Below are 12,308 nucleotides of genomic sequence, written 5' to 3'. Positions count from 1 at the left end.
CTAGTGTCCCACGTTGTACCCTCTGGGCTGGTTCTCAGTAAAGGTATGGAGTCTGAACTTGGTAGTTAAAGAAAGACTAACAGCCAAATTAGAAACCACAAATTTAGGTTCATTCCTAAAGGTCAAAGATCTCTTGTAGGATAACTAGTTCCAAGATCTAGGAGATGCATGGATTTAGTTTCTACTACCCCCTTAAAAAAAATGAAAGGAAAAAACAAAAGGAAAAGACTACTATTTATTGAGCAGCTATACTTGCAAGTCACGACTTCGGGTTGTTGACTTAGTTAACCTGAGAGCCCTATCAGGTGAGTACTACTCCAATTTGTAGCTACAAAGCCATGATTCCTAACACACAACTATCAGTTGCCCAACAGTACCTGGCATAATAAATGAAATAATGGAATATCCTCAGGTCTTATCCTGGAGACAAACAAGGTCATATAGGGCAACGCAGAGTTTTCTAGAAAGAGACATACAGCCAGACTCTAACTAAACTACCTGGGGTCTCTTTACCTTGGTGTATTTTTCAAATATGCCTAATCACTTCTCTTCAGCGTAAGAAGAGTGCTCTCTGAGTGAAGGGATCCCAGTTCCCATTCCTCAGGGTGACTACAGAGAAGCTGCCCAGGGTCGGGATGATTCCCAACGGAATAGCACGTTTACTCTTCATAAGTATAGGGTATGTGATGCTTGTTAGGGCCTGGGGAGAAATCCTGAAGTCCCAAGCCCGGAAAATCCTTTACTTGCTGGGCTTGTAAGCCCTAGATGTTTCTAAGAATGTTTTCTTGATTCTTGACCCTATTTAGCTTATGGGGACTAAAAGACCAGTGTGGGCAGTATAAGAGCACGTGCAGTCATCTTGTTAACATCCGGGGAAGGCCCAGCCCTAAGTCGTCTGTCCAAACCACCTGTGACCAGAAGAACTTGCTCACTACATGCCCTTTGCATCACCCAGGCCCATTTACGAATATGATCTAATTAGCACTACTAAGGTAACCCTGAGTTACCTTACCTCCACCCGCCAAGTGTTACTCCTAAGGTAACACTGTTCCCCTTATTTCCAGGTGTTCCTCTCCAAAATTCCCTTTCTGTTGCCCCCAAATTACACAACATCCTTACCCCCTTGCATACCAGAAAGAATAAAGAATACCACAACTGAGCGGCCGGTGGGCTGATTCCTCACGAAGGTCCACCCTTACCTTCTCAAAAGGACTTCAAAGAGGCCCTATATAAATTGAGCTGAAACAATATAAAACTAAGTTTGTTTTTTTACACTGTCACGTGAGAATGGCTAGACAGATTTTCAATAATTTTGGAAGGTGTGTTTGGGATGACTGTTTTGACTTAAAATGGAGGTTATGTGGCATATACAAAATTCCTTTTGAGAGCATTCCAGGTGAGTCATCTCAAAGAGACAGGCAGTTATCTTTCAGAGCTGATCTGCCTCAGGTATTAAGACACTATGGGCAGAAAATGAAAAATGAAGAGTTGTTTTAAATAGGAGCCCCCAAATGAACATCCAGTAAGTAGAAGCCCAGACTGCAGACACTAACACCTAACCTAACAGCTTCTTACTCTTTGTATTACTCCAAAGTGAGCAGTAGTGGGGATTCATTTATTTCACGATAATGATTTTTCTAGCAAGGCCAGAGAAGACTTGTATTAGTTAAATAAATTATTATACAAGCATTCCATGGAATAGTATGTACTATTAAAAAAAAACTATATTTATGTTTGTATGTAAACATATATTTGTAAAGTATTGAAGGTATGGAAGTTTACACACCAAATAGTTAACAATTGTTTTCTCTAAGGAGATAAATGGATGGGGGAAGAATAGAGGGAGACATTCATTTTTTCACTTGATATATTTTTCTACTGTTTGTTTTTACAATGAGCATGTATGTTATTATTTTAACAACACCTTTATTGAGACATAATTCATATACTATACAACTCATTCATTTAAAGTGTACAATTCAATGTTTGTTTTTTTTAGTACATTCATAGAGTTGTGCAACTATCATCAATTTTAGAACATTTTAATCACCTCAAAAATAAACCCCATTATGAATCATGCCCAATTTCCCAGTCATCCCAGCCCTTGGCAACCACTAATCCACTTTCCGTCTCTATGGAAGAGTCTGAACATTTCAGATAAATGGAATCAACATATGTGACTTTTTGTGTCTGGTTTCTTTCACTTAGTGGAATAAACATTCTAGGTTCATCCACGCGGTACCATGTATAACATTAAATTTGATGAAGCAAGAAAACCACCATATCAGAAAATCACAAAACATGAAACATACCTACCTAATAATTTGAAATCTGCCCCAGAAAGACGGGGCATGCAACTGGCTAGCATATGCTGCCAAATATGATACGAAAATCCCTCAAAATCGTGCTTCACCATCTTCAGAGGTATCCAGTGATCTTTGATTAGCACCATGAGAACCAGAGACAATAATGGTCATGGAGAAACATACTTTGAAGAAAAATCATGTTGATAAGCTATTTCTAGTGCTCACCTCAAGCCTTCTTGCCCCAGAAGAGTGCCAAGAGGTAAACAAGGGACGTATCAAAAATAAAGGTGCCTCCACAGTAAAGGAAGGAGGAAGTTTGATGAGTTACTGTTGAAGATAATAAAATTCAGCAGAAGCTTCAGATGCCCCCAGCTCAAATCCTGTACCCTCCTGTGCCCCTCCAAAACCAGTCTTCAGTAGGTAGCCGGCCCTACTTGAACATGTGAAACAACCCAAAAAGAACCAACAGGGGACATCCCCTATGCATGATAACTTCAAAAACAAGAGGAAAGAAAAGAAGTTAGGGGAAAAGAATATAAGCAAAAAGCAGATGAAAAACCCATTATAATTCCGAAATATCTTGCAGGGTATCAAAGAATTACCAGCAACCCGATATCTTAAAAAAAGAAAAAAAAAGAAGAGGTCTTAAAGGAGAGATTTAAGGGTTTCAAGAAGAAGTTTTTACATATCAGAAATGGAAGTTAGCATAGCTTGACAAATAGCCAAGGAAAAAACATAAACAACTACTCAAAAAAAGTGAGAGACATGATGGAAACGTCAAAGAGACCTAAAGATAGAAGAGAACAGTGATACATAGGTCATAGAAGAAATAATAGTTATGGTAGACAAAGAAGATCCAACATACACATAATTAGTGTTTCTGAAGGAAAGGATAAAGCAAATGGGACAGAAAGATAAAAATGGAATCAGTGACATGCAGGAAACCATTACAACACCACTCCGCCACGTGCTCTCTGTCTGCTGCCCCACCCCTGCCCTTGCCTCCAGTGCACATTAAAGATCCAGCACCATGACTGACTCCAAGTACTTCACAACCAATAGAAAAGGAGAAATTTCTGAATTAAAAGCTGAATTCAGCAATGAAAAGAAAGAAAAGAGGAAGGAAGCTATGAAGGAAGTAATTGCTGCTATGACAGTGGGGAAGGATGTTAGCTCTCTCTTTTCAGATGTAGTGAATGCAGACTGACAACCTGAAACTAAAGAAGCTCGTGCATCTCTCCTTGATGAACTACAGCAAGAGTCAGACAGACACGTCCATCATGGCTGTCAACAGCCTTGTGAAGGGCTGTGATGATCCCAATCCTCTATTCGGGCCTTGGCAGTCAGAAGCATGGGCGCACATGGTGGACAAGATTACTGAGTATCTCTGGGAGCCCCTCTGCCAGTGCTTGAAGGATGAAGACCCCTATATTCGGCAAACAGCCGCAGTCTGCATGGCAAAACTCCATGACACCAATGCCCAAATAGTGGAAGATCAGAGATTTCTGGATTCTCTGTGGGATCTCAGAGCAGATTCAAATCCAACCGTGGTGGCTAATGCTGTAGCAGCATTATCTGAAATCAGTGAATCTCACCCAAACAGCAACTTACTTGATCTGAACCCACAGAACATCAATGAGCTGCTGACAGCCCTGAATGAGTGCCCTGAATCGGGCCCGATTTTCATCCCAGACTGCTTCCTAATTACAACCCGAAGGATGACTAGAGGCTCAGCACCTGTGAGTGGGTGACTCCCTGGCTAGCCCATGCCAGCTCAGCATCGGTGCTCTCAGCAGGAAAAGTCCTCATGAAATGTCTACAGTTGTTACCCAAGGACTCTGACTACTACAATATGCTGCTGAAGAAGCTGGCTCCTCCCCTTGTCACTTCACTGTCTGGGGAGCAGAGGTGTCCTGAGGGATATCAACCTAACTGTTCAGAAAAGGCCTGGAATCTTGAAGCAGGAAATCGAAGTCATCTTTGCAAAGTACAAAGATCCCATCTATGTTAAGCTGGAGAAGTTGGACATCATGATTCGTCTGGAATCTCACGCCACTCCTGCTCAGGTTCTGGCAGAACAGAAGGCATATGCCACAGAGGTGGATGCTGGCTTTGTTCGCCAAGCCGTGTGGGGCCATTGGACCGCTACTGTGCCAGCAGGTGGGGTCATCTGCAGGACACGGTGTAAGCGCATTGCTGGATCTCCTCCAGACCAAAGTAAATTATGTGGTCCAAGAGGCGATGGTGGTCATCAGGCACATTTTCCACAGGGACCCCAACAACTATGAAAGCATCACTGCCACTCTGTGTGAGAACTAGACTCGTTGGATGAGGCAGACACTCCAGTGGCTATGATTTGGATTGTAGGAGAATGTGCTGAAAGGATTGATGATGCAGATGAGTGACTAATGAGCTTCCTGGAGGGTTTTCATGATGAAAGCACCCAGGAACAGCTCGTTCAGCTTACTGCCACAGTGAAGCTGTTTCTCAAGAAAACATCAGAAACATAGGAACTAGGAGAGCAGGCCTTGAGTTTGGTGACACAGGATTCTGATAATCCTGACCTTCCAGATCGGGGCTATATTTATTGGCGCCTTCTCTCAATGTACCCTGTCACAGCCAAAGAAGCAGTCTTGTCTGAGAAGCCACTCATCTCTGAGGAGACAGATCTTATTGAATCAACTATTTGGCCTCTGTGTACCACAAGCCTCTCAATGCTTTTGTGGAAGGAAGTCGTGGGAGCCAATACATCATGGGATCACTGATGTGAGTGACAGCCCTGTTGGCACCACCACCGCCACCAACCTGGAACACCCTCAGGTTATCCCCTCTCAAGGCGACCTTCTGGGGGACCTTTTAAACCTTGGCCTTGGTCCCCCAGTCAACATGCCACAAGCATCCTCCATGCAGGTGGAAGCAGTGGATCTCTTGGTAGGAGGACTAGATAGTCTGGTGGGACAATTCGTCCCATCGTCAGTGCCTGTGACCTGTGCTCCTTCACCTACTCCTGCTGTGGTCAGCAGTGGTCTGAGTGACCCATCTGAACTCTCCACAGGGATAGGCATGGCACCTAGTGGACAAGTGACTCCTAAGGCTGTCTGGCTGCCTGCAGTAAAGGTTAAAGGCTTGGAGATTTCTGGAACATTTACTCATCGCCGAGGGCACATCTATATGGAAATGAACTTCACCAACAAAGCTCTGCAGCACATGACAGACTTTGCAATACAGGTTAACAATAGCTTTGGTGTCATCTCCAGCCCTCCTCTGGCGTCCGCACACCTCTGATGCCCAACCAGAGCATCGACGTCTCCCCGCCTCTCAACGCCTTAGGCCCAGTCATGAAGATGGAACCTCTGAATAGCCTGCAGGTGCCTGTGAAAAACGATACTGATGTCTTCTACTTCAGCTGCCTCATCCCACTCAACGTACTTTTTATAGAAGATGGTAAAATGGAGCGCCAGGTCTTCCTTGCAACATGGAAGGATATTCCCAATGAAAATGAACATCAGTTTCAGATGAAGAAATGTCATTTAAATGCTGACACTGTTTCCAGCAAGTTGCAAAACAAAAGCATTTGTAATATTGCCAAGAGGAACGTGGAAGGGCAGGACACGCTGTAACAGTCCCTGAAGCTCTCTAATGGCATTTGGATCTTGGCTGAGCTACGTATCCAAGCAGGAAACCCCAACTATATGCTGTTGCTGAAGTGTAGAGCTCCTGAACTCTCTCAGTACATCTATCAGGTCTACCACAGCATTTTGAAAAACGAATAGACTGGTCCGGTGCCCTCTGGCCACCCTGTGATGGGTGCAAGCCAAGAACTCTTAACTGCAAGAAATCGTATTGCTGTGTAGAATATGAACCCAAATACACTGAGGTCACCCATCCAGGTAGTGACTAGTCTAATGTGTGCTAACATTAGGGCACAACCTGTTGGATAGTTTTAGCTGTATGTGAATGTTTGTAACCATTTCTTCAATCACTTCCCACCTCGTGCCACCTGCTGTTGCTGTCTGTCCTTACTTGTGGGCTTCTCCACATTGGCTGGCTTTTCGAGTGCAGTTGAGAAACAATTTTATACAAAGGAAACAAATGTGAGATGTCTCCACAACAGCACTTCTTACCAGAAGACAGTGAAGCAATGTCTACAGAGGAAAAGGAAGTATAACCTGATAATTTTGTAATCACCCAAGATATCCTTTAAGTATGAAGACAACAAATAGATATTATTAAACATACAAAAATACAAAATATACTGCTCTTCAAAAACATATCGGTTGATGAATTCCTGTTATGTCAGGAGGGAATAAAAAAATGAACTGAGGATTGGATAAAACATGGCAAAACAGACTGACTGGACTGTGGTTAATTAAACACAGGATTAAGATTAAACACGTATGGTAACCATGGTTTTTGAAAAGACTGTGTCAAAAACCTTGACAAAGTAAAAGTAATAATATAATGGGTATCTGGGAGGAGGGTTTCTGGGAAAAAGTCTAAGTACATTTACTTCCTCAAGGCAGTTAGTAGAAGAAGTAGCTAATTTGAAACATGGGTTAAAACACCACCACCACCCAAAACAGAAACAACAACAACAACAAAACCTCACTAACTGCAATCTCCAAACATTTTACACTTTTCTTAATTTTGGACAGCTATTTTTGGAATTAATCCATTGTAACTGGATTAGATGGAAACACTTATCTGAAGTTTATCTCAAGTTAATTTTCTTTAGTTTCAAGTAACATTCAATTTCATTTGTTTATTAAAACCACAGACTCTATAGAATTATTTCTATTTTTCTAAAATTATAATTATGCACTCATTTGTCTTTCTGCCTGCAGATATATATAGAAACAAGGCTAGAACTGAGTATTGACAATGGTTATTTCCAAGTGAGAGCATTTGGATGATTTTTACTTTTTACAAGTATGTGTTATTAAAAATTAATTATTAAAAATACATTATGGGGCTGGCCCGGTGGCTCATGCAGTTAGAGCTCCATGCTCCTAACTCCGAAGGCTGCCGGTTCAATTCCCACATGGGCCAGTAGGCTCTCAACCACAAGGTTGTCAGTTCAACTCCTGGAGTCCCTCAAGGGATGGTGGGCAGCGCTCCCTGCAACTAGCAACGGCAACTGGACCTGGAACTGAGCTGCACCCTCCACAACTAAGACTGAAAGGACAACAACTTGACTTGGAAAAAAGTCCTGGAAGTACACATGTTCCCCAATAAAGTCCTGTTCCCCTTCCCCAATAAAATCTTTAAAAAAAATACATCATGTACACATCTGACCATCTTGTTCCTTTGTTCAATGTCTTTTCATTAAAAAAATATAAATAGTTGAAAACTTATAATCACACAAGAACCTGCCCACAGATGCTTATGGCAGCTTTATTTGTAATTGTCCAAAACTTGGGAGCAACCAAGATGTAGGTGAATAGATAAATGAACTGTGGTACATTATTCAGCGCTAAAAAGAAATGAGGTATCAAGTCATGAAGAGACATGGAGGAATCTTAAATGCATGTTACTAAGTGAAAGAAGCCAACCTGAAAAGGTTAATACTCTATTATTCCAACTATATGATATTCAGAAAATGGCAAAACTATGGAGATAATAAAAAGATCAGTGGCTGTCGGGTTGGGCGAGAAGGATGAATAGGCAGAGCACGGAGGATTTTCAGGGCAGTGAAACTACCCTGTATCATACTCTGTATGATACCATAATAACGGATGCATGTCATTGTACATTGCCCAAACCCGTAGAATGTACAACACCAAGAGTGAACCTTAATGTAAACTATGGACTTTGGGTGATTCTGATGAAGTTTCATCAACTGCAACAAACGTCCCACTCTGCTGGGGGATGTGGGTAATGGGGGAGGCTATGTTTGTGTGGGGGCAGAGGGTATAGGGGAAATCTTTGTATCTTCCTCTCAATTTTGCTGTGAGCCTAAAACTGCTAAAAAAAGTCTTACAATTTTTTTTTAAATGCTCAAAAATGATATATTTTTAAATAAAGCTAATAAAACTTTTGTTTTGCAACTAATGAATGCTCATTCTCAAAACTATGGAAAAGACAGAAAAGTGTAAAGAAGAAAGTATATACTCCTTTTTAAAACCCAATATTATATTGGGAACATCTTCCTGGGTTATTAAACATGCAAAGAAAACCATGAATTGTGGTTCAGTGTCCTGGACCATGGCTATATAATTAATTGTCTACTGCTACATTTCATTTGCTACCAACCTTTTGCTATTATAAATAGTGCTGTAATGAATATCATAATACACAGTCACCTTGAATTCTACTTTTGGTGGTATTTGTAACCTTCTGCAAGGAGTAGTATTAGCCACAAATGCATGCTTTGTGAAGAGCACCTCTCCCTGTCCCTCTTGGCTTCTTTTGCACTGATTTGCCCAGTCATGTTACTGAAAGGCTCAGCCTGCCTTCGGTTCCCAGAATAATCTGCCTTTGAAGTAGTACTGAAGCAGCTTTCAGTTTTCACATAATAGCTCCGTATCAGCTAGGTCCACTTCAGTCTCCCTCCCTGGTTTCTTTTCTAGGAAACATTCTTGTCCTTTGCGCCTTGTGGGAGGACGGGAGCCCTGCCTTGTTCTTGCCAACTGGGACTGGAACTGTGCCCTTGAGCCTCGGCCCAGTCACTTCTTTGTGTATTTGGAGAAAAGGATTGCAGGAGGCTTTATTTTCATCTCTTACAGTGAGAGGACACTTGGTCAGATCCACTTTGGCAGCCAGAATTCAGTCTTTTTTGGTTTCTGTAGGGGGAAGGCTCTCACTGGGTCTCAAAAGGAGGAGGGGTTTAATTACCAACATGACCCCAACAGTCCCAGACTTTGCTTTGTGGCTTCTCTTTCACTGTATGATTTGCATGGATTTACTGGAAAACACAGACTTCCAGGAACTGCTAACAAGCCAGGCTCATTTATGTTTCCTAGTAGGTATTGGATTCTATTTCCTTGTTCAGTGAAAATTAGTCTGTAAAAGTCTTGGGCTTGATAATGACAAACTGATATTAAGGCAAGCACTGGGAAAATGAGATTTTTATTGTTCAAACCTTAGGACAATGGAGCCAAATCTATAGAATGGCAAAATAAAGAGATGTAGAAAAATCCTTCTGGGGCGGCCGGTTAGCTCAGTTGGTTAGAGCAGTGGTGCTCTTAACAACAAGGTTGCCGGTTCGATCCCCGCATGGGCCACTGTGAGCTGTGCCCTCCACAACTAGATTGAAACAACTACTTGACTTGGAGCTGATGGGTCCTGGAAAAACACACTTAAAAAAAAGTTAAAAAAACAAAAAATTTCTCATTAAAAAAAAAAATCCTTCCAAACCAAAGTATTCATTTAGAATTTTCCAGACGGTTAAATAACTGCAAGCCAGGATCCAGACTGTTTTATTGAATTGAAGAATGTGAAAACAATTTTACTTAAGTCTTGGGAATTGGTTTGCTAAGCACCATTTGTGGGTAAATGAAGAACAAGTTAGGAAAGGAGGTTGCGATGTGGAGGCATCCATTCAAGTTCTTTGAGATCACACATTTACGTGCTAGCCTGAGGAAGACAGCTTATAGTAGTATAGTGGAGTCATTCATTTATTCAACAAATATGTGTTGAACAACTACTATGTATCAAGGGCTCTGACAGAAGTTGGGGATACAGGTAAAAAGTTACAGAGGGGCTTACCACATAGGGTGAAAAATGAGTGTGTAAGAGGTGTGACAATTAAGTTCGCAAACTAGTTGCAATGACGTTGATATCAGAGGAATTATTCATTATGAATTTGTACCAACTGGACAAACAGTTAACAAAGTTTACTATTTGAAAGTGGTGAATAAGCTGCGTGAAAAAGTTAGACGACCTGAACTTTTCACCAACAATTCATGGGTTTTGCATCATGACAATGCACCAGCTCACACGGCACTGTCTGAGGGAGTTTTGAGCCAGTAAACAAATAACTGTATTGGAGCATCCTCCCTACTCACCTGACCTGGCCCCCAAGGACTTCTCTCTTTACCCGAAGATAAAGGAAATATTGAAAGGAAGACATTTTGATGACATTCAGGACATCAACAGTAATACGATGACAGCTCTGATGGCCATTCCAGAAAGAGTTCCAAAATTGCTCAGAAGGGTGGACTAGGCATTGGCTTTGGTGCATAGCTTCCCAAGGGGAGTACTTCGAAGATGACCTTAGTGATATTCAGCAATGAGGTACGTTGCACTTTTTCAAGGATGAGTTCGCGAACTTAATTGTCACACCTTGTATGCTAGGATTTAAGGGCACAATGAGAATGTAACAAAAATGCCCAAGAAAATCTGGGCAAATCAGGGATGGTGCCACAGGATCTAAGGTGATCCTTGAACTGAGTTTGAGGATGAATAGGTGTTTGCTAGAGGGACAAGGTAAGAGGTGTTGGAAAGTGAGGAAGCAAGGTAGGGAGGGACCAGCACATGCAAAGGTGTGCACGCATAAGAAAGCCTGGCAGGTGTGAGGACCAGCTTAAATATGAGACCAGAGACGCAGAGGAGACACAGACTGGGCAGTCCAAACTATTTCTGTTATGGGAATAGATGTGATGTGGGTATAAGCTGGTGCTGGATGATGAGGCTGAGCAGGGAGACGGGATCAGCCCATGAACAGCTTTGAAATCCTGCAAGTTTTGATAACCATCAGGTCACTGGGCCCCAAAGCACTTTAATGATCATGGGTTATAATAGGGGGGTTCTGCTTTGTTTTATTTCATCGTAATCAGGCCTATCTTGAATCCCCACCATTTCCAGTCAGAGCACTTTGGAGCAATGTATGTGACCCTTTTCCTACTCATTCCCCGGAATGAGGCCCATAGAAGACCACAGTGTTTATAAAAAGGCTTAAAAGTGTTATTATTTTTTCAAGGAATTCTATTCTATGTTTTGAATTTATCAAATCAAATATTATCAAAATGTGCAGAGATTGATTTCTAATTTAGCATTCACTTGTATGAATAGAAGCCGAGAAGAGAAGGATGTTTTGTTAGATATGTGGGGTAATCTTTTGATATATATATATATATATATATATATATATATATATATATTTTTTTTTTTTTTTTTTTTTTTTTTTTTAAAGTTATAAAGACTTCCTGAAAAAAAAATCAAACTGTATAGAATTCTGTGAAATTAAAAAGTGCAAGTGTCCTTCTTCCCGGACCCAATTAAGTAACAGCTACTATTAATGACTCTGGTATATATATTTTTAGAAATTATCTATGCATATAGAAATGGGTACTTTTTGCTTTGTTTTGAAATATAAATAATTCTATGGGTTCTTCCTAATATATTAAGCAGCACAAAAGCACCAAATGAATACTAAATCCATAGGTTGCATTTTCCCATCACATACAGTTCCCCAGCATCCCAGGGAGGGTCTCTAATCTCCCTTCAGGCCTGAACTTGAGCATATGCACAATGAAACCGCTTTCCACAATGCAGCAGCGATGACCGTCATGCCAGTACGTATTACTCAGCTCCTGTACCTTGAACTTTGACATGTAGCAGTGCCCTGCCCATTCCAGGCATTTAACATATATCTGTTAACAACATGCATTTTAATATCATAAGACTCATTACATTAACAGAAGCCACAGATATTAAGGAACTGGGTAGAGTTTCTAAAAGTATCCATTTATTTGTCTAATGACTGAATTATGCCTTCTTTTCTTGAGAACTGAGTTTTTTCCCTCTTTAAGTGATTAGATAAAGAGTTTACGTGGGTGAGCTTCTCTAGCTAAATGTTTCCCTGAAATCCAGCAGTGAAGTTTAGAACAATGGAAGAAAAAAACTGACTACACACAAAGTCAACTACATGTAGTCCTATTGGCCTTTCAGACACAATAACAAAGTGGTGACCTACTTTCCTGCAAGAAAGCCAGGAAACAATTTCATCTTCATTTCTGTTTTTGAATCCTAGCACTGCCATTTATTAAATGCGTGACCTCA

The 12,308-nt window shown here is 41.1% G+C and overlaps 1 protein-coding gene and 1 pseudogene across 1 annotated transcript in view; one reads left to right on the top strand and one right to left on the bottom strand.

Moving 5' to 3' along the window:
* PIGL (phosphatidylinositol glycan anchor biosynthesis class L) overlaps positions 1–12,308 on the bottom strand; it is a 61,127-nt gene that overhangs the window by 36,618 nt on the left and 12,201 nt on the right. The gene's annotated exons all lie outside the window — the stretch shown is intronic.
* LOC109461285 (AP-2 complex subunit beta pseudogene) lies at positions 2,178–11,349 on the top strand (annotated as a pseudogene).

The sequence above is a fragment of the Rhinolophus sinicus genome, chromosome 12 (genome assembly GCF_057876585.1).
Source record: "Rhinolophus sinicus isolate RSI-liver-muscle chromosome 12, RSI-T2T, whole genome shotgun sequence".
Classification (NCBI taxonomy): domain Eukaryota; kingdom Metazoa; phylum Chordata; class Mammalia; order Chiroptera; family Rhinolophidae; genus Rhinolophus; species Rhinolophus sinicus.
Note: the sequence above shows the minus strand (reverse complement) of the source record. Positions and strands in the feature narration are given on the sequence as shown.